At 43.1% G+C, this 18,709-nt stretch overlaps 5 non-coding genes across 5 annotated transcripts; all 5 read right to left on the bottom strand.

Annotated features, from left to right (window-relative positions):
- Window positions 1–6,275: 6,275 nt before the first annotated feature.
- TRNAD-GUC (transfer RNA aspartic acid (anticodon GUC)) lies at window positions 6,276–6,348 on the bottom strand. Its single transcript has one exon. It is a non-coding gene; the product is annotated as a tRNA-Asp (tRNA).
- Window positions 6,349–7,009: 661 nt separating this feature from the next.
- TRNAD-GUC (transfer RNA aspartic acid (anticodon GUC)) lies at window positions 7,010–7,082 on the bottom strand. The gene has a single exon. It is a non-coding gene; the product is annotated as a tRNA-Asp (tRNA).
- An 808-nt stretch (window positions 7,083–7,890) lies between these two features.
- TRNAY-GUA (transfer RNA tyrosine (anticodon GUA)) lies at window positions 7,891–7,963 on the bottom strand. Its single transcript has one exon. It is a non-coding gene; the product is annotated as a tRNA-Tyr (tRNA).
- Window positions 7,964–15,667: 7,704 nt separating this feature from the next.
- On the bottom strand, window positions 15,668–15,740 carry TRNAD-GUC (transfer RNA aspartic acid (anticodon GUC)). The gene has a single exon. It is a non-coding gene; the product is annotated as a tRNA-Asp (tRNA).
- A 2,863-nt stretch (window positions 15,741–18,603) lies between these two features.
- On the bottom strand, window positions 18,604–18,676 carry TRNAD-GUC (transfer RNA aspartic acid (anticodon GUC)). The gene has a single exon. It is a non-coding gene; the product is annotated as a tRNA-Asp (tRNA).
- Between the last annotated feature and the right edge of the window lie 33 nt (window positions 18,677–18,709).

The raw sequence follows: 18,709 nt of genomic DNA, 5'->3' as shown, positions 1-18,709 counted from the left end.
CGTCGATTTTGAAAATGTTATTAAAAATCGAGGTACATTTTTATTTATTGTTCAATCGAGATGAAATCACTTTTATTGAGTGTTTTATAGGGAATTAAGCTGAATTTGGTCAAAAATTTCTCCAGAAAAAAATGCATTCAAAAAAGTACCGAAAAAATCGCATGTTTTTCTTCTTCAAGATACAAAATCCGTGACAACGATTTCTTATTTAAAATTGAATTTTAACAGTTTGTTGAATGAATATCGTTACATTTGCTTGAATTAACGCAAAAATTACAAAAATAATGGTTTCAGTGGTTATATTTGAAAACAGTGAACAAATACTCAAAATGTTTTTCTTAGGCCGAGTTACGTCGATTTTGAAAATGTTATTAAAAATCGAGGTACATTTTTATTTATTGTTCAATCGAGATGAAATCACTTTCAATGAGTGTTTTATAGGAAATTAAGCTGAATTCGGTCAAAAATTTCTCCAGAAAAAATGCATTCGAAAAAGTACCGAAAAAATCGCATGTTTTTCTTCTTCAAGATACAAAATCCGTGACAACGATTTCTTATTGAAAAATTTAATTTTAACAGTTTTTTGATTGAATATCGTTACATTTGCTTGAATTAAAGCAAAAAGCATAAAAATAATGGTTTCAGTGAACATATTTGAAAATAGTGAAGAAATACTCAAAGTAAGCTTCTTTGGCCGTGAAACGTCGATTTTGAAAATGTTATTAAAAATCGAGGTAAATTTTTAATTATTGTTCAATCGAGATGAAATCACTTTCAATGAGTGTTTTATAGGGAATTAAGCTGAATTCGGTCAAACATTTCTCCTGAAAAAAATGCATTCAAAAAAGTACCGAAAAAATCGCATGTTTTTTTTCTTCAAGATACAAAATCCGTGACAACGATTTCTTATTTAAAATTGAATTTTAACAGTTTGTTAAATGAATATCGTTACATTTGCTTGAATTAAAGCAAAAAGTATAAAAATAATGGTTTCAGTGGTTATTTTTGAAAATAGTGAAGAAATACTCAAAATATGCAGCTTTGGCCGTGAAACGTCGATTTTGAAAATGTTATTAAAAATCGAGGTACATTTTTATTTATTGTTCAATCGAGATGAAATCACTTTTATTGAGTGTTTTATAGGGAATTAAGTTGAATTTGGTCAAAAATTTCTCCAGAAAAAAATGCATTCAAAAAAGTACCGAAAAAATCGCATGTTTTTCTTCTTCAAGATACAAAATCCGTGACAACGATTTCTTATTTAAAATTGAATTTTAACAGTTTGTTGAATGAATATCGTTACATTTGCTTGAATTAACGCAAAAATTACAAAAATAATGGTTTCAGTGGTTATATTTGAAAACAGTGAACAAATACTCAAAATGTTTTTCTTAGGCCGAGTTACGTCGATTTTGAAAATGTTATTAAAAATCGAGGTAAATTTTTAATTATTGTTCAATCGAGATGAAATCACTTTCAATGAGTGTTTTATAGGGAATTAAGCTGAATTCAGTCAAACATTTCTCCAGAAAAAAATGCATTCAAAAGTGTACCGAAAAAATCGCATGTTTTTTTTCTTCAAGATACAAAATCCGTGACAACGATTTCTTATTGAAATTTGAATTTTAACAGTTTGTTGAATGAATATCGTTACATTTGCTTGAATTAACGCAAAAATTACAAAAATAATGGTTCGGCTGTTAACCGAAAGGTTGGTGGTTCGAGCCCATCCGGGAGCGGTGTTGTGAGGTCTCAGATGTGAAGTAAAAACCCAAAGTTTTTTCACAATACCTGACAACCGTTTAATTTCTGAGCTTCCGTGGCTCAATGGTTAGCGCGTTCAGCTGTTAACCAATAGGTTGGTGGTTCGAGCCCACCCGGGAGCGGTGTTGTGTGATCTCAAGTGTGACGTAGAAAGCCAAAGTTTTTCCACAATACCTGACGACCATTTAATTTTTGGGCTTCCGTGGCGCAATGGTTAGCGCGTTCGGCTGTTAACCAATAGGTTGGTGGTTCGAGCCCATCCGGGAGCGGTGTTGTGAGGTCTCAGATGTGACGTAAAAAGTCAAGGTTTTTACACAATACCTGACGAGCATTTAATTTTTGGGCTTCCGTGGCACAATGGTTACCGCGTTCAGCTGTTAATCGAAAGGTTGGTGGTTCGAGCCCACCCGGGAGAGGTGTTGTGGGGTCTCAAATGTAACGTAGAAAGCCAAAGTTTTTCCACAATACCTGACAACAATTTAATTTCTGAGCTTCCGTGGCTCAATGGTTAGCGCGTTCGGCTGTTAACCAATAGGTTGGTGGTTCGAGCCCATCCGGGAGCGGTGTTGTGAGGTCTAAGATGTGACGTAAAAAGTCAAGGTTTTTACACAATACCTGACGAGCATTTAACTTTTGGGCTTCCGTGGCGCAATGGTTAGCGCGTTCGGCTGTTAACCAATAGGTTGGTGGTTCGAGCCCATCCGGGAGCGGTGTTGTGAGGTCTCAGATGTGACGTAAAAAGTCAAGTTTTTTGCACAACACCTGACGAGCATTTAGATTTTGGGCTTCCGTGGCGCAATGGTTAGCGCGTTCGGCTGTTAACCAATAGGTTGGTGGTTCGAGCCCACCCGGGAGCGGTGTTGTGTGATCTCAAATGTAACGTAGAAAGCCAAAGTTTTTCCACAATACCTGACAACCATTTAATTTCTGAGCTTCCGTGGCTCAATGGTTAGCGCGTTCGGCTGTTGACCAATAGGTTGGTGGTTCGAGCCCACCCGGGAGCGGTGTTGTGGGATCTCAAATGTAACGTAGAAAGCCAAAGTTTTTGCACAATAAATGACGACCATTTAATTTTTGGGCTTCCGTGGCGCAGTGGTTAGCGCGTTCGGCTGTTAACCAATAGGTTGGTGGTTCGACCCCTTCCGGGAGCGGTGTTTTGAGGTCTCAGATTTGACGTAAAAAGTCAAGGTTTTTACACAATACCTGACGAGCATTTAACTTTTGGGCTTCCGTGGCGCAATGGTTAGCGCGTTCGGCTGTTAACCAATAGGTTGGTGGTTCGAGCCCATCCGGGAGCGGTGTTGTGAGGTCTCAGATGTGACGTAAAAAGTCAAGGTTTTTACACAATACCTGACGAGCATTTAACTTTTGGGCTTCCGTGGCGCTATGTTTAGCGCGTTCGGCTGTTAACCAATAGGTTGGTGGTTCGAGCCCATCCGGGAGCGGTGTTGTGAGGTCTCAGATGTGACGTAAAAAGTCAAGGTTTTTACACAATACCTGACGAGCATTTAATTTTTGGGCTCCCGTGGCGCAATGGTTAGCGCGTTCAGCTGTTAATCGAAAGGTTGGTGGTTCGAGCCCACCCGGGAAAGGTGTTGTGGGGTCTCAAATGTAACGTAGAAAGCCAAAGTTTTTCCACAATACCTGACGACCATTTAATTTTTGGGCTTCCGTGGCGCAATGGTTAGCACGTTCGGCTGTTAACCAATAGGTTGGTGGTTTGAGCCCATCCGGGAGTCGTGTTGTGAGGTCTCAGATGTGACGTAAAAAGTCAAGGTTTTCCACAATACCTGACAACCATTTAATTTCGGAGCTTCCGTGGCTCAAGGGTTAGCGCGTTCGGCTGTTAACCAATAGGTTGGTGGTCCGAGCCCACCCGGGAGCGGTGTTGTGGGATCTGAAATGGTATTCAATCAAAAAACTGTTAAAATTAAATTTTTCAATAAGAAATCGTTGTCACGGATTTTGTATCTTGAAGAAGAAAAACATGCGATTTTTTCGGTACTTTTTTGAATGCATTTTTTCTGGAGAAATTTTTGACCGAATTCAGCTTAATTCCCTATAAAACACTCATTGAAAGTGATTTCATCTCGATTGAACAATAAATAAAAATGTACCTCGATTTTTAATAACATTTTCAAAATCGACGTAACTCGGCCTAAGAAAAACATTTTGAGTATTTGTTCACTGTTTTCAAATATAACCACTGAAACCATTATTTTTGTAATTTTTGCGTTAATTCAAGCAAATGTAACGATATTCATTCAACAAACTGTTAAAATTCAATTTTAAATAAGAAATCGTTGTCACGGATTTTGTATCTTGAAGAAGAAAAACATGCGATTTTTTCGGTACTTTTTTGAATGCATTTTTTTCTGGAGAAATATTTGACCAAATTCAGCTTAATTCCCTATAAAACACTCAATAAAAGTGATTTCATCTCGATTGAACAATAAATAAAAATGTACCTCGATTTTTAATAACATTTTCAAAATCGACGTTTCACGGCCAAAGAAGCATATTTTGAGTATTTCTTCACTATTTTCAAAAATAACCACTGAAACCATTATTTTTATACTTTTTGCTTTAATTCAAGCAAATGTAACGATATTCATTTAACAAACTGTTAAAATTCAATTTTAAATAAGAAATCGTTGTCACGGATTTTGTATCTTGAAGAAAAAAAACATGCGATTTTTTCGGTACTTTTTTGAATGCATTTTTTTCAGGAGAAATGTTTGACCGAATTCAGCTTAATTCCCTATAAAACACTCATTGAAAGTGATTTCATCTCGATTGAACAATAATTAAAAATTTACCTCGATTTTTAATAACATTTTCAAAATCGACGTTTCACGGCCAAAGAAGCTTACTTTGAGTATTTCTTCACTATTTTCAAATATGTTCACTGAAACCATTATTTTTATGCTTTTTGCTTTAATTCAAGCAAATGTAACGATATTCAACCAAAAAACTGTTAAAATTAAATTTTTCAATAAGAAATCGTTGTCACGGATTTTGTATCTTGAAGAAGAAAAACATGCGATTTTTTCGGTACTTTATTGAATGCATTTTTTCTGGAGAAATTTTTGACCGAATTCAGCTTAATTCCCTATAAAACACTCATTGAAAGTGATTTCATCTCGATTGAACAATAAATAAAAATGTACCTCGATTTTTAATAACATTTTCAAAATCGACGTAACTCGGCCTAAGAAAAACATTTTGAGTATTTGTTCACTGTTTTCAAATATAACCACTGAAACCATTATTTTTGTAATTTTTGCGTTAATTCAAGCAAATGTAACGATATTCATTCAACAAACTGTTAAAATTCAATTTTAAATAAGAAATCGTTGTCACGGATTTTGTATCTTGAAGAAGAAAAACATGCGATTTTTTCGGTACTTTTTTGAATGCATTTTTTTCTGGAGAAATTTTTGACCGAATTCAGCTTAATTCCCTATAAAACACTCATTAAAAGTGATTTCATCTCGATTGAACAATAAATAAAAATGTACCTCGATTTTCAATAACATTTTCAAAATCGACGTTTCACGGCCAAAGAAGCATATTTTGAGTATTTCTTCACTATTTTCAAAAATAACCACTGAAACCATTATTTTTATACTTTTTGCTTTAATTCAAGCAAATGTAACGATATTCATTCAAAAAACTGTTAAAATTCAATTTTCAATAAGAAATCGTATTCACGGATTTTGTGTCTTGAAGAAGAAAAACCTGCGATTTTTTCGGTACTTTTTTGAATGAATTTTTTTCTGGAGAAATTTTTGACCGAATTCAGCTTAATTCCCTATAAAACACTCATTAAAAGTGATTTCATCTCGATTGAACAATAAATAAAAATGTACCTCGATTTTTAATAACATTTCAAAATCGACGTAACTCGACCTAAGAAAAACATTTTGAGTATTTGTTCACTGTTTTCAAATATAACCACTGAAACCATTATTTTTGTAATTTTTGCGTTAATTCAAGCAAATGTAACGATATTCATTCAACAAACTGTTAAAATTCAATTTTAAATAAGAAATCGTTGTCACGGATTTTGTATCTTGAAGAAAAAAAACATGCGATTTTTTCGGTACTTTTTTGAATGCATTTTTTTCTGGAGAAATTTTTGACCGAATTCAGCTTAATTCCCTACAAAACACTCAATAAAAGTGATTTCATCTCGATTGAACAATAAATAAAAATGTACCTCGATTATTAATAACATTTTCACAATCGACGTAACTCGACCTAAGAAAAACATTTTGAGTATTTGTTCACTGTTTTCAAATATAGCCACTGAAACCATTATTTTTGTATTTTTCCACGCTACATCTGAGACCTCACAACACCTCTCTTGGGTGGGCTCGAACCACCAACCTTTCGATTAACAGCTGAACGCGCTAACCATTGCGCCACGGAAGCCCAAAAATTAAATTTTCGTCAGGTATTGAGGTAAAACTTTGACTTTTTACTTCACATCCGAGACCTCACAACACCGCTCCCGGATGGGTTCGAACCACCAACCTTTCGATTGACAGCCGAACGCGCTAACCATTGAGCCACGGAAGCTCAGAAATTAAATGGTTGTCACGTATTGTGGAAAAGTTTTGACTTTTTACGTTACATCTGAGACCCCACAACACCTCTTCCGGGCGGGCTCGAACCACCAACCCTTCGATTAACAGCTGAACGCGCTAACCATTGCGCCACGGAAGTCCAAAAGTTAAATGTTCGTCAGGTATTGTGGAAAAACTCTGACAATTTACGTTACATCTGAGACCCCACAACACCTCTTCCGGTGGGCTCGAACCACCAACCTTTCGATTAAGTGCTCGACGCGCTAATTATTGCGCCACGGAAGGCCAAAAATTAAATGTTCGTCAGGTATTGTGGAAAAACTCTGACATTTTACGTAACATCTGAGACGTCACAACACCGCTCCCGGATGGGCTCGAACCACCAACCTTTCGGTTAACAGCCGAACGCGCTAGCCATTGCGCCACGGAAGCCCAATAATTAAATGCTCGTCAGGTATTGTGGAAAAACTCTGACATTTTACGTTACATCTGAGACGTCACAACACCGCTCCCGGGAGGGCTCGAACCACCAACCTTTCGGTTAACAGCTGAACGCGCTGACCATTGCGCCACTGAAGCCCAAAAATTAAATTTTCGTCAGGTATTGAGGTAAAACTTTGACTTTTTACTTCACATCCGAGACCTCACAACACCGCTCCCGGATGGGCTCGAACCACCAACCTTTCGATTGACAGCCGAACGCGCTAACCATTGAGCCACGGAAGCTCAGAAATTAAATGGTTGTCACGTATTGTGGAAAAGTTTTGACATTTTACGTTACATCTGAGACCCCACAACACCTCTTCCGGGCGGGCTCGAACCACCAACCCTTCGATTAACAGCTGATTGCGCTAACCATTGCGCCACGGAAGCCCAAAAGTTAAATGTTCGTCAGGTGTTGTGGAAAAACTCTGACATTTTACGTTACATCTGAGACGTCACAACACCGCTCCCGGGAGGGCTCGAACCACCAACCTTTCGGTTAACAGCTGAACGCGCTGACCATTGCGCCACTGAAGCCCAAAAATTAAATTTTCGTCAGGTATTGAGGTAAAACCTTGACTTTTTACTTCTCATCTGAGACCTCACAACACCGCTCCCGGATGGGCTCGAACCACCAACCTTTCGGTTAACAGCCGAACGCGCTAACCATTCGCCACGGACGCCCAAAAATTAAATGGTCGTCAGGTATTGTGGAAAAACTTTGGCTATTTACGTTACATTTGAGATCCAAAAACACCGCTCCCGGGTGGGCTCGAACCACCAACCTATTGGTTAACAGCCGAACGCGCTAACCATTGAGCCACGGAAGATCAGAAATTAAATGGTTGTCACGTATCGTGGAAAAGTTTTGACTTTTAACGCTACATCTGAGACCCCACAACACCTCTTCCGGGTGGGCTCAAACCACCAACCTTTCGATTAAGAGCTGGACGCGCTAATTACTGCGCCACGGAAGCCCAAAAATTAAATGTTCGTCAGGTATTGTGGAAAAACTCTGACATTTTACGTAACATCTGAGACGTCACAACACCGCTCCCGGATGGGCTCGAACCACCAACCTTTCGGTTTACAGCCGAACGCGCTAGCCATTGCGCCACGGACGCCCAAAAATTAAATGGTTGTCAGGTATTGTTGAAAAGTTACGACTTTTCACGCTACATCTGAGACCCCACAAATCCTCTCTCGTTTGGGCTCGAACCACCAACCTTTCGGTTAACAGCTGAACGCACTAACCATTGCGCCACGGAAGCCCAAAAATTAAATGGTCGTCAGGTATTGTAGAAAAACTTTGGCTATTTACGTTACATTTGAGATCCAAAAACACCGCTCCCGGGTGGGCTCGAACCACCAAGCTATTGGTTAACAGCCGAACGCGCTAACCATTGAGCCACGAAAGATCAGAAAATAAATGGTTATCACGTATTATGGAAAAAGTTTGACTTTTCACGCTACATCTGAGACCTCACAACACCTCTCCCGGGTGGGCTCGAACCAGCAACCTTTCGATTAACAGCTGAACGCGCTAACCATTGCGCCACGGAAGCCCAAAAATTAAATTTTCGTCAGGTATTGAGGTAAAACTATGACTTTTTACTTCACATCCGAGACCTCACAACACCGCTCCCGGATGGGATCGAACCACCAACCTATAGGTTAACAGCCGAACGCGCTAACCATTGAGCCACGGAAGCTCAGAAATTAAATGGTTGTCAGGTATTGATGAAAAGTTACGACTTTTCAAGCTACATCTGAGACCCCACAAAACCTCTCTCGTTTGGGCTCGAACCACCAACCTTTCGGTTAACAGCTGAACGCGCTGACCATTGCGCCACTGAAGCCCAAAAATTAAATGTTCGTCAGGTATTGTGGAAAAACTCGGACATTTTACGTTACATCTGAGACGTCACAACACTTCTCCCTGATGGGCTCGAACCACCAACCTATTGGTTAATAGCCGAACGCGCTAACCATTGCGCCACTGAAGCCCAAAAATTAAATTTTCGTCAGGTATTGAGGTAAAACTTTGACTTTTTACTTCACATCTGAGGCCTCACAACACCGCTCCCGGATGGGCTCGAACCACCAACCTTTCGGTTAACAGCCGAACGCGCTAACCATTGCGCCACGGACGCCCAAAAAAAATGGTCGTCAGGTATTGCGGAAAAACTTTGGCTATTTACGTTACATTTGAGATCCAAAAACACCGCTCCCGGGTGGGCTCGAACCACCAAGCTATTGGTTAACAGCCGAACGCGCTAACCATTGAGCCACGAAAGATCAGAAAATAAATGGTTATCACGTATTATGGAAAAAGTTTGACTTTTCACGCTTCATCTGAGACCTCACAACACCTCTCCCGGGTGGGCTCGAATACCAACCTTTCGATTAACAGCTGAACGCGCTAACCATTGCGCCACGGAAGCCCAAAAATTAAATGCTCGTCAGGTATTGTGGAAAAACTCTGACATTTTACGTTACATCTGAGACGTCACAACACCGCTCCCGGGAGGGATCGAACCACCAACCTTTCGGTTAACAGCTGAACGCGCTGACCATTGCGCCACTGAAGCCCAAAAATTAAATGGTCGTCAGGTATTGTGGAAAAACTTTGGCTATTTACGTTACATTTGAGATCCAAAAACACCGCTCCCGGGTGGGCTCGAACCACCAACCTATTGGTTAACAGCCGAACGCGCTAACCATTGAGCCACGGAAGATCAGAAATTAAATGGTTGTCACGTATTGTGGAAAAGTTTTGACTTTTAACGCTACATCTGAGACCCCACAACACCTCTTCCGGGTGGGCTCGAACCACCAACCTTTCAATTAAGTGCTCGACGCGCTAATTATTGCGCCACGGAAGGCCAAAAATTAAATGTTCGTCAGGAATTGTGGAAAAACTCTGACATTTTACGTAACATCTGAGACGTCACAACACCGCTCCCGGATGGGCTCGAACCACCAACCTTTCGGTTAACAGCCGAACGCGCTAGCCATTGCGCCACGGACGCCCAAAAATTAAATGGTTGTCAGGTATTGTTGAAAAGTTACGACTTTTCACGCTACATCTGAGACCCCACAAATCCTCTCTCGTTTGGGCTCGAACCACCAACCTTTCGGTTAACAGCTGAACGCACTAACCATTGCGCCACGGAAGCCCAAAAATTAAATGGTCGTCAGGTATTGTAGAAAAACTTTGGCTATTTACGTTACATTTGAGATCCAAAAACACCGCTCCCGGGTGGGCTCGAACCACCAAGCTATTGGTTAACAGCCGAACGCGCTAACCATTGAGCCACGAAAGATCAGAAAATAAATGGTTATCACGTATTATGGAAAAAGTTTGACTTTTCACGCTACATCTGAGACCTCACAACACCTCTCCCGGGTGGGCTCGAACCAGCAACCTTTCGATTAACAGCTGAACGCGCTAACCATTGCGCCACGGAAGCCCAAAAATTAAATTTTCGTCAGGTATTGAGGTAAAACTATGACTTTTTACTTCACATCCGAGACCTCACAACACCGCTCCCGGATGGGATCGAACCACCAACCTATAGGTTAACAGCCGAACGCGCTAACCATTGAGCCACGGAAGCTCAGAAATTAAATGGTTGTCAGGTATTGATGAAAAGTTACGACTTTTCAAGCTACATCTGAGACCCCACAAAACCTCTCTCGTTTGGGCTCGAACCACCAACCTTTCGGTTAACAGCTGAACGCGCTGACCATTGCGCCACTGAAGCCCAAAAATTAAATGTTCGTCAGGTATTGTGGAAAAACTCGGACATTTTACGTTACATCTGAGACGTCACAACACTTCTCCCTGATGGGCTCGAACCACCAACCTATTGGTTAATAGCCGAACGCGCTAACCATTGCGCCACTGAAGCCCAAAAATTAAATTTTCGTCAGGTATTGAGGTAAAACTTTGACTTTTTACTTCACATCTGAGGCCTCACAACACCGCTCCCGGATGGGCTCGAACCACCAACCTTTCGGTTAACAGCCGAACGCGCTAACCATTGCGCCACGGACGCCCAAAAAAAATGGTCGTCAGGTATTGCGGAAAAACTTTGGCTATTTACGTTACATTTGAGATCCAAAAACACCGCTCCCGGGTGGGCTCGAACCACCAAGCTATTGGTTAACAGCCGAACGCGCTAACCATTGAGCCACGAAAGATCAGAAAATAAATGGTTATCACGTATTATGGAAAAAGTTTGACTTTTCACGCTTCATCTGAGACCTCACAACACCTCTCCCGGGTGGGCTCGAATACCAACCTTTCGATTAACAGCTGAACGCGCTAACCATTGCGCCACGGAAGCCCAAAAATTAAATGCTCGTCAGGTATTGTGGAAAAACTCTGACATTTTACGTTACATCTGAGACGTCACAACACCGCTCCCGGGAGGGATCGAACCACCAACCTTTCGGTTAACAGCTGAACGCGCTGACCATTGCGCCACTGAAGCCCAAAAATTAAATGGTCGTCAGGTATTGTGGAAAAACTTTGGCTATTTACGTTACATTTGAGATCCAAAAACACCGCTCCCGGGTGGGCTCGAACCACCAACCTATTGGTTAACAGCCGAACGCGCTAACCATTGAGCCACGGAAGATCAGAAATTAAATGGTTGTCACGTATTGTGGAAAAGTTTTGACTTTTAACGCTACATCTGAGACCCCACAACACCTCTTCCGGGTGGGCTCGAACCACCAACCTTTCAATTAAGTGCTCGACGCGCTAATTATTGCGCCACGGAAGGCCAAAAATTAAATGTTCGTCAGGTATTGTGGAAAAACTCTGACATTTTACGTAACATCTGAGACGTCACAACACCGCTCCCGGATGGGCTCGAACCACCAACCTTTCGGTTAACAGCCGAACGCGCTAGCCATTGCGCCACGGACGCCCAAAAATTAAATGGTTGTCAGGTATTGTTGAAAAGTTACGACTTTTCACGCTACATCTGAGACCCCACAAATCCTCTCTCGTTTGGGCTCGAACCACCAACCTTTCGGTTAACAGCTGAACGCACTAACCATTGCGCCACGGAAGCCCAAAAATTAAATGGTCGTCAGGTATTGTAGAAAAACTTTGGCTATTTACGTTACATTTGAGATCCAAAAACACCGCTCCCGGGTGGGCTCGAACCACCAAGCTATTGGTTAACAGCCGAACGCGCTAACCATTGAGCCACGAAAGATCAGAAAATAAATGGTTATCACGTATTATGGAAAAAGTTTGACTTTTCACGCTACATCTGAGACCTCACAACACCTCTCCCGGGTGGGCTCGAACCAGCAACCTTTCGATTAACAGCTGAACGCGCTAACCATTGCGCCACGGAAGCCCAAAAATTAAATTTTCGTCAGGTATTGAGGTAAAACTATGACTTTTTACTTCACATCCGAGACCTCACAACACCGCTCCCGGATGGGATCGAACCACCAACCTATAGGTTAACAGCCGAACGCGCTAACCATTGAGCCACGGAAGCTCAGAAATTAAATGGTTGTCAGGTATTGATGAAAAGTTACGACTTTTCAAGCTACATCTGAGACCCCACAAAACCTCTCTCGTTTGGGCTCGAACCACCAACCTTTCGGTTAACAGCTGAACGCGCTGACCATTGCGCCACTGAAGCCCAAAAATTAAATGTTCGTCAGGTATTGTGGAAAAACTCGGACATTTTACGTTACATCTGAGACGTCACAACACTTCTCCCTGATGGGCTCGAACCACCAACCTATTGGTTAATAGCCGAACGCGCTAACCATTGCGCCACTGAAGCCCAAAAATTAAATTTTCGTCAGGTATTGAGGTAAAACTTTGACTTTTTACTTCACATCTGAGGCCTCACAACACCGCTCCCGGATGGGCTCGAACCACCAACCTTTCGGTTAACAGCCGAACGCGCTAACCATTGCGCCACGGACGCCCAAAAAAAATGGTCGTCAGGTATTGCGGAAAAACTTTGGCTATTTACGTTACATTTGAGATCCAAAAACACCGCTCCCGGGTGGGCTCGAACCACCAAGCTATTGGTTAACAGCCGAACGCGCTAACCATTGAGCCACGAAAGATCAGAAAATAAATGGTTATCACGTATTATGGAAAAAGTTTGACTTTTCACGCTTCATCTGAGACCTCACAACACCTCTCCCGGGTGGGCTCGAATACCAACCTTTCGATTAACAGCTGAACGCGCTAACCATTGCGCCACGGAAGCCCAAAAATTAAATGCTCGTCAGGTATTGTGGAAAAACTCTGACATTTTACGTTACATCTGAGACGTCACAACACCGCTCCCGGGAGGGATCGAACCACCAACCTTTCGGTTAACAGCTGAACGCGCTGACCATTGCGCCACTGAAGCCCAAAAATTAAATGGTCGTCAGGTATTGTGGAAAAACTTTGGCTATTTACGTTACATTTGAGATCCAAAAACACCGCTCCCGGGTGGGCTCGAACCACCAACCTATTGGTTAACAGCCGAACGCGCTAACCATTGAGCCACGGAAGATCAGAAATTAAATGGTTGTCACGTATTGTGGAAAAGGTTTGACTTTTAACGCTACATCTGAGACCCCACAACACCTCTTCCGGGTGGGCTCGAACCACCAACCTTTCGATTAAGTGCTCGACGCGCTAATTATTGCGCCACGGAAGGCCAAAAATTAAATGTTCGTCAGGTATTGTGGAAAAACTCTGACATTTTACGTAACATCTGAGACGTCACAACACCGCTCCCGGATGGGCTCGAACCACCAACCTTTCGGTTAACAGCCGAACGCGCTAGCCATTGCGCCACGGACGCCCAAAAATTAAATGGTTGTCAGGTTTTGTTGAAAAGTTACGACTTTTCACGCTACATCTGAGACCCCACAAAACCTCTCTTTTGGGCTCGAACCACCAACCTTTCGGTTAACAGCTGAACGCGCTAACCATTGCGCCACGGAAGCCCAAAAATTAAATGGTCGTCAGGTATTGTGGAAAAACTTTGGCCATTTACGTTACACATGAGATCCAAAAACACCGCTCCCGGGTGGGCTCGAACCACCAAGCTATTGGTTAACAGCCGAACGCGCTAACCATTGAGCCACGAAAGATCAGAAAATAAATGGTTATCACGTATTATGGAAAAAGTTTGACTTTTCACGCTACATCTGAGACCTCACAACACCTCTCCCGGGTGGGCTCGAACCACCAACCTTTCGATTAACAGCTGAACGCGCTAACCATTGCGCCACGGAAGCCCAAAAAATAAATGCTCGTCAGGTATTGAGGTAAAACTTTGACTTTTTACTTCACATCCGAGACCTCACAACACCGCTCCCGGATGGGCTCGAACCACCAACCTTTCGATTAACAGCCGAACGCGCTAATCATTGAGCCACGGAAGCTCAGAAATTAAATGGTTGTCACGTATTGTGGAAAAGTTTTGGCTTTTTACGCTACATCTGAGACCCCACATCACCTCTTCCGGGTGGGCTCGAACCACCAACCTTTCGATTAACAGCTGAACGCGCTAACCATTGCGCCACGGAAGCCCAAAAAATAAATGTTCGTCAGGTATTGTGGAAAAACTCTGACATTTTACGTTACATCTGAGACATCACAACACCGCTCCCGGATGGGATCGAACCACCAACCTATTGGTTAACAGCCGAACGCGCTAACCATTGAGCCACGGAAGCTCAGAAATTAAATGGTTGTCAGGTATTGTTGAAAAGTTACGACTTTTCACGCTACATCTGAGACCCCACAAAACCTCTCTCGTTTGGGCTCGAACCACCAACCTTTCGGTTAACAGCTGAACGCGCTGACCATTGCGCCACTGAAGCCCAAAAATTAAATGTTCGTCAGGTATTGTGGAAAAACTCTGACATTTTACGTTACATCTGAGACGTCACAACACTTCTCCCGGATGGGCTCGACACCAAAATATTGGTTAATAGCCGAACGCGCTAACCATTGAGCCACGGAAGCTCAGAAATTAAATGGTTGTCAGGTATTGATGAAAAGTTACGACTTTTCAAGCTACATCTGAGACCCCACAAAACCTCTCTCGTTTGGGCTCGAACCACCAACCTTTCGGTTAACAGCTGAACGCGCTGACCATTGCGCCACTGAAGCCCAAAAATTAAATGTTCGTCAGGTATTGTGGAAAAACTCCGACATTTTACGTTACATCTGAGACGTCATAACACTTCTCCCGGATGGGCTCGAACCACCAACCTATTGGTTAATAGCCGAACGCGCTAACCATTGCGCCACTGAAGCCCAAAAATTAAATTTTCGTCAGGTATTGAGGTAAAACTTTGACTTTTTACTTCACATCCGAGACCTCACAACACCGCTCCCGGATGGGCTCGAACCACCAACCTTTCGATTAACAGCCGAACGCGCTAACCATTGAGCCTCGGAAGCTCAGAAATTAAATGGTTGTCACGTATTGTGGAAAAGTTTTGACTTTTTACGCTACATCTGAGACCCCACATCACCTCTTCCGGGTGGGCTCGAACCACCAACCTTTCGATTAACAGCTGAACGCGCTAACCATTGCGCCACGGAAGCCCAAAAATTAAATGTTCGTCAGGTATTGTGGAAAAACTCTGACATTTTACGTTACATCTGAGACCCCACAACACCTCTTCCGGTGGGCTCGAACCACCAACCTTTCGATTAAGTGCTCGACGCGCTAATTATTGCGCCACGGAAGGCCAAAAATTAAATGTTCGTCAGGTATTGTGGAAAAACTCTGACATTTTACTTCACATCCGAGACCTCACAACACCGCTCCCGGATGGGCTCGAACCACCAACCTTTCGATTGACAGCCGAACGCGCTAACCATTGAGCCACGGAAGCTCAGAAATTAAATGGTTGTCACGTATTGTGGAAAAGTTTTGACATTTTACGTTACATCTGAGACCCCACAACACCTCTTCCGGGCGGGCTCGAACCACCAACCCTTCGATTAACAGCTGATTGCGCTAACCATAGCGCCACAGAAGCCCAAAAGTTAAATGTTCGTGAGGTGTTGTGGAAAAATTCTGACATTTTACGTTACATCTGAGACGTCACAACACCGCTCCCGGGAGGGCTCGAACCACCAACCTTTCGGTTAACAGCTGAACGCGCTGACCATTGCGCCACTGAAGCCCAAAAATTAAATTTCCGTCAGGTATTGAGGTAAAACCTTGACTTTTTACTTCTCATCTGAGACCTCACAACACCGCTCCCGGATGGGCTCGAACCACCAACCTTTCGGTTAACAGCCGAACGCGCTAACCATTCGCCACGGACGCCCAAAAATTAAATGGTCGTCAGGTATTGTGGAAAAACTTTGGCTATTTACGTTACATTTGAGATCCAAAAACACCGCTCCCGGGTGGGCTCGAACCACCAACCTATTGGTTAACAGCCGAACGCGCTAACCATTGAGCCACGGAAGATCAGAAATTAAATGGTTGTCACGTATTGTGGAAAAGTTTTGACTTTTAACGCTACATCTGAGACCCCACAACACCTCTTCCGGGTGGGCTCAAACCACCAACCTTTCGATTAAGAGCTGGACGCGCTAATTACTGCGCCACGGAAGCCCAAAAATTAAATGTTCGTCAGGTATTGTGGAAAAACTCTGACATTTTACGTAACATCTGAGACGTCACAACACCGCTCCCGGATGGGCTCGAACCACCAACCTTTCGGTTAACAGCCGAACGCGCTAGCCATTGCGCCACGGACGCCCAAAAATTAAATGGTTGTCAGGTATTGTTGAAAAGTTACGACTTTTCACGCTACATCTGAGACCCCACAAATCCTCTCTCGTTTGGGCTCGAACCACCAACCTTTCGGTTAACAGCTGAACGCACTAACCATTGCGCCACGGAAGCCCAAAAATTAAATGGTCGTCAGGTATTGTGGAAAAACTTTGGCCATTTACGTTACACATGAGATCCAAAAACACCGCTCCCGGGTGGGCTCGAACCACCAAGCTATTGGTTAACAGCCGAACGCGCTAACCATTGAGCCACGAAAGATCAGAAAATAAATGGTTATCACGTATTATGGAAAAAGTTTGACTTTTCACGCTACATCTGAGACCTCACAACACCTCTCCCGGGTGGGCTCGAACCACCAACCTTTCGATTAACAGCTGAACGCGCTAACCATTGCGCCACGGAAGCCCAAAAAATAAATGCTCGTCAGGTATTGAGGTAAAACTTTGACTTTTTACTTCACATCCGAGACCTCACAACACCGCTCCCGGATGGGCTCGAACCACCAACCTTTCGATTAACAGCCGAACGCGCTAATCATTGAGCCACGGAAGCTCAGAAATTAAATGGTTGTCACGTATTGTGGAAAAGTTTTGGCTTTTTACGCTACATCTGAGACCCCACATCACCTCTTCCGGGTGGGCTCGAACCACCAACCTTTCGATTAACAGCTGAACGCGCTAACCATTGCGCCACGGAAGCCCAAAAAATAAATGTTCGTCAGGTATTGTGGAAAAACTCTGACATTTTACGTTACATCTGAGACATCACAACACCGCTCCCGGATGGGATCGAACCACCAACCTATTGGTTAACAGCCGAACGCGCTAACCATTGAGCCACGGAAGCTCAGAAATTAAATGGTTGTCAGGTATTGTTGAAAAGTTACGACTTTTCACGCTACATCTGAGACCCCACAAAACCTCTCTCGTTTGGGCTCGAACCACCAACCTTTCGGTTAACAGCTGAACGCGCTGACCATTGCGCCACTGAAGCCCAAAAATTAAATGTTCGTCAGGTATTGTGGAAAAACTCTGACATTTTACGTTACATCTGAGACGTCACAACACTTCTCCCGGATGGGCTCGACACCAAAATATTGGTTAATAGCCGAACGCGCTAACCATTGAGCCACGGAAGCTCAGAAATTAAATGGTTGTCAGGTATTGATGAAAAGTTACGACTTTTCAAGCTACATCTGAGACCCCACAAAACCTCTCTCGTTTGGGCTCGAACCACCAACCTTTCGGTTAACAGCTGAACGCGCTGACCATTGCGCCACTGAAGCCCAAAAATTAAATGTTCGTCAGGTATTGTGGAAAAACTCCGACATTTTACGTTACATCTGAGACGTCATAACACTTCTCCCGGATGGGCTCGAACCACCAACCTATTGGTTAATAGCCGAACGCGCTAACCATTGCGCCACTGAAGCCCAAAAATTAAATTTTCGTCAGGTATTGAGGTAAAACTTTGACTTTTTACTTCACATCCGAGACCTCACAACACCGCTCCCGGATGGGCTCGAACCACCAACCTTTCGATTAACAGCCGAACGCGCTAACCATTGAGCCTCGGAAGCTCAGAAATTAAATGGTTGTCACGTATTGTGGAAAAGTTTTGACTTTTTACGCTACATCTGAGACCCCACATCACCTCTTCCGGGTGGGCTCGAACCACCAACCTTTCGATTAACAGCTGAACGCGCTAACCATTGCGCCACGGAAGCCCAAAAATTAAATGTTCGTCAGGTATTGTGGAAAAACTCTGACATTTTACGTTACATCTGAGACCCCACAACACCTCTTCCGGTGGGCTCGAACCACCAACCTTTCGATTAAGTGCTCGACGCGCTAATTATTGCGCCACGGAAGGCCAAAAATTAAATGTTCGTCAGGTATTGTGGAAAAACTCTGACATTTTACTTCACATCCGAGACCTCACAACACCGCTCCCGGATGGGCTCGAACCACCAACCTTTCGATTGACAGCCGAACGCGCTAACCATTGAGCCACGGAAGCTCAGAAATTAAATGGTTGTCACGTATTGTGGAA

The sequence above is a fragment of the Phalangium opilio genome, unplaced genomic scaffold (assembly GCF_054372755.1).
Source record: "Phalangium opilio isolate 3A_F unplaced genomic scaffold, DU_Popi_V2 ptg000056l_1, whole genome shotgun sequence".
Taxonomy (NCBI): domain Eukaryota; kingdom Metazoa; phylum Arthropoda; class Arachnida; order Opiliones; family Phalangiidae; genus Phalangium; species Phalangium opilio.
The sequence above is the reverse complement of the archived record's forward strand: the minus strand, read 5'-3'. Positions and strand labels throughout refer to the sequence as shown.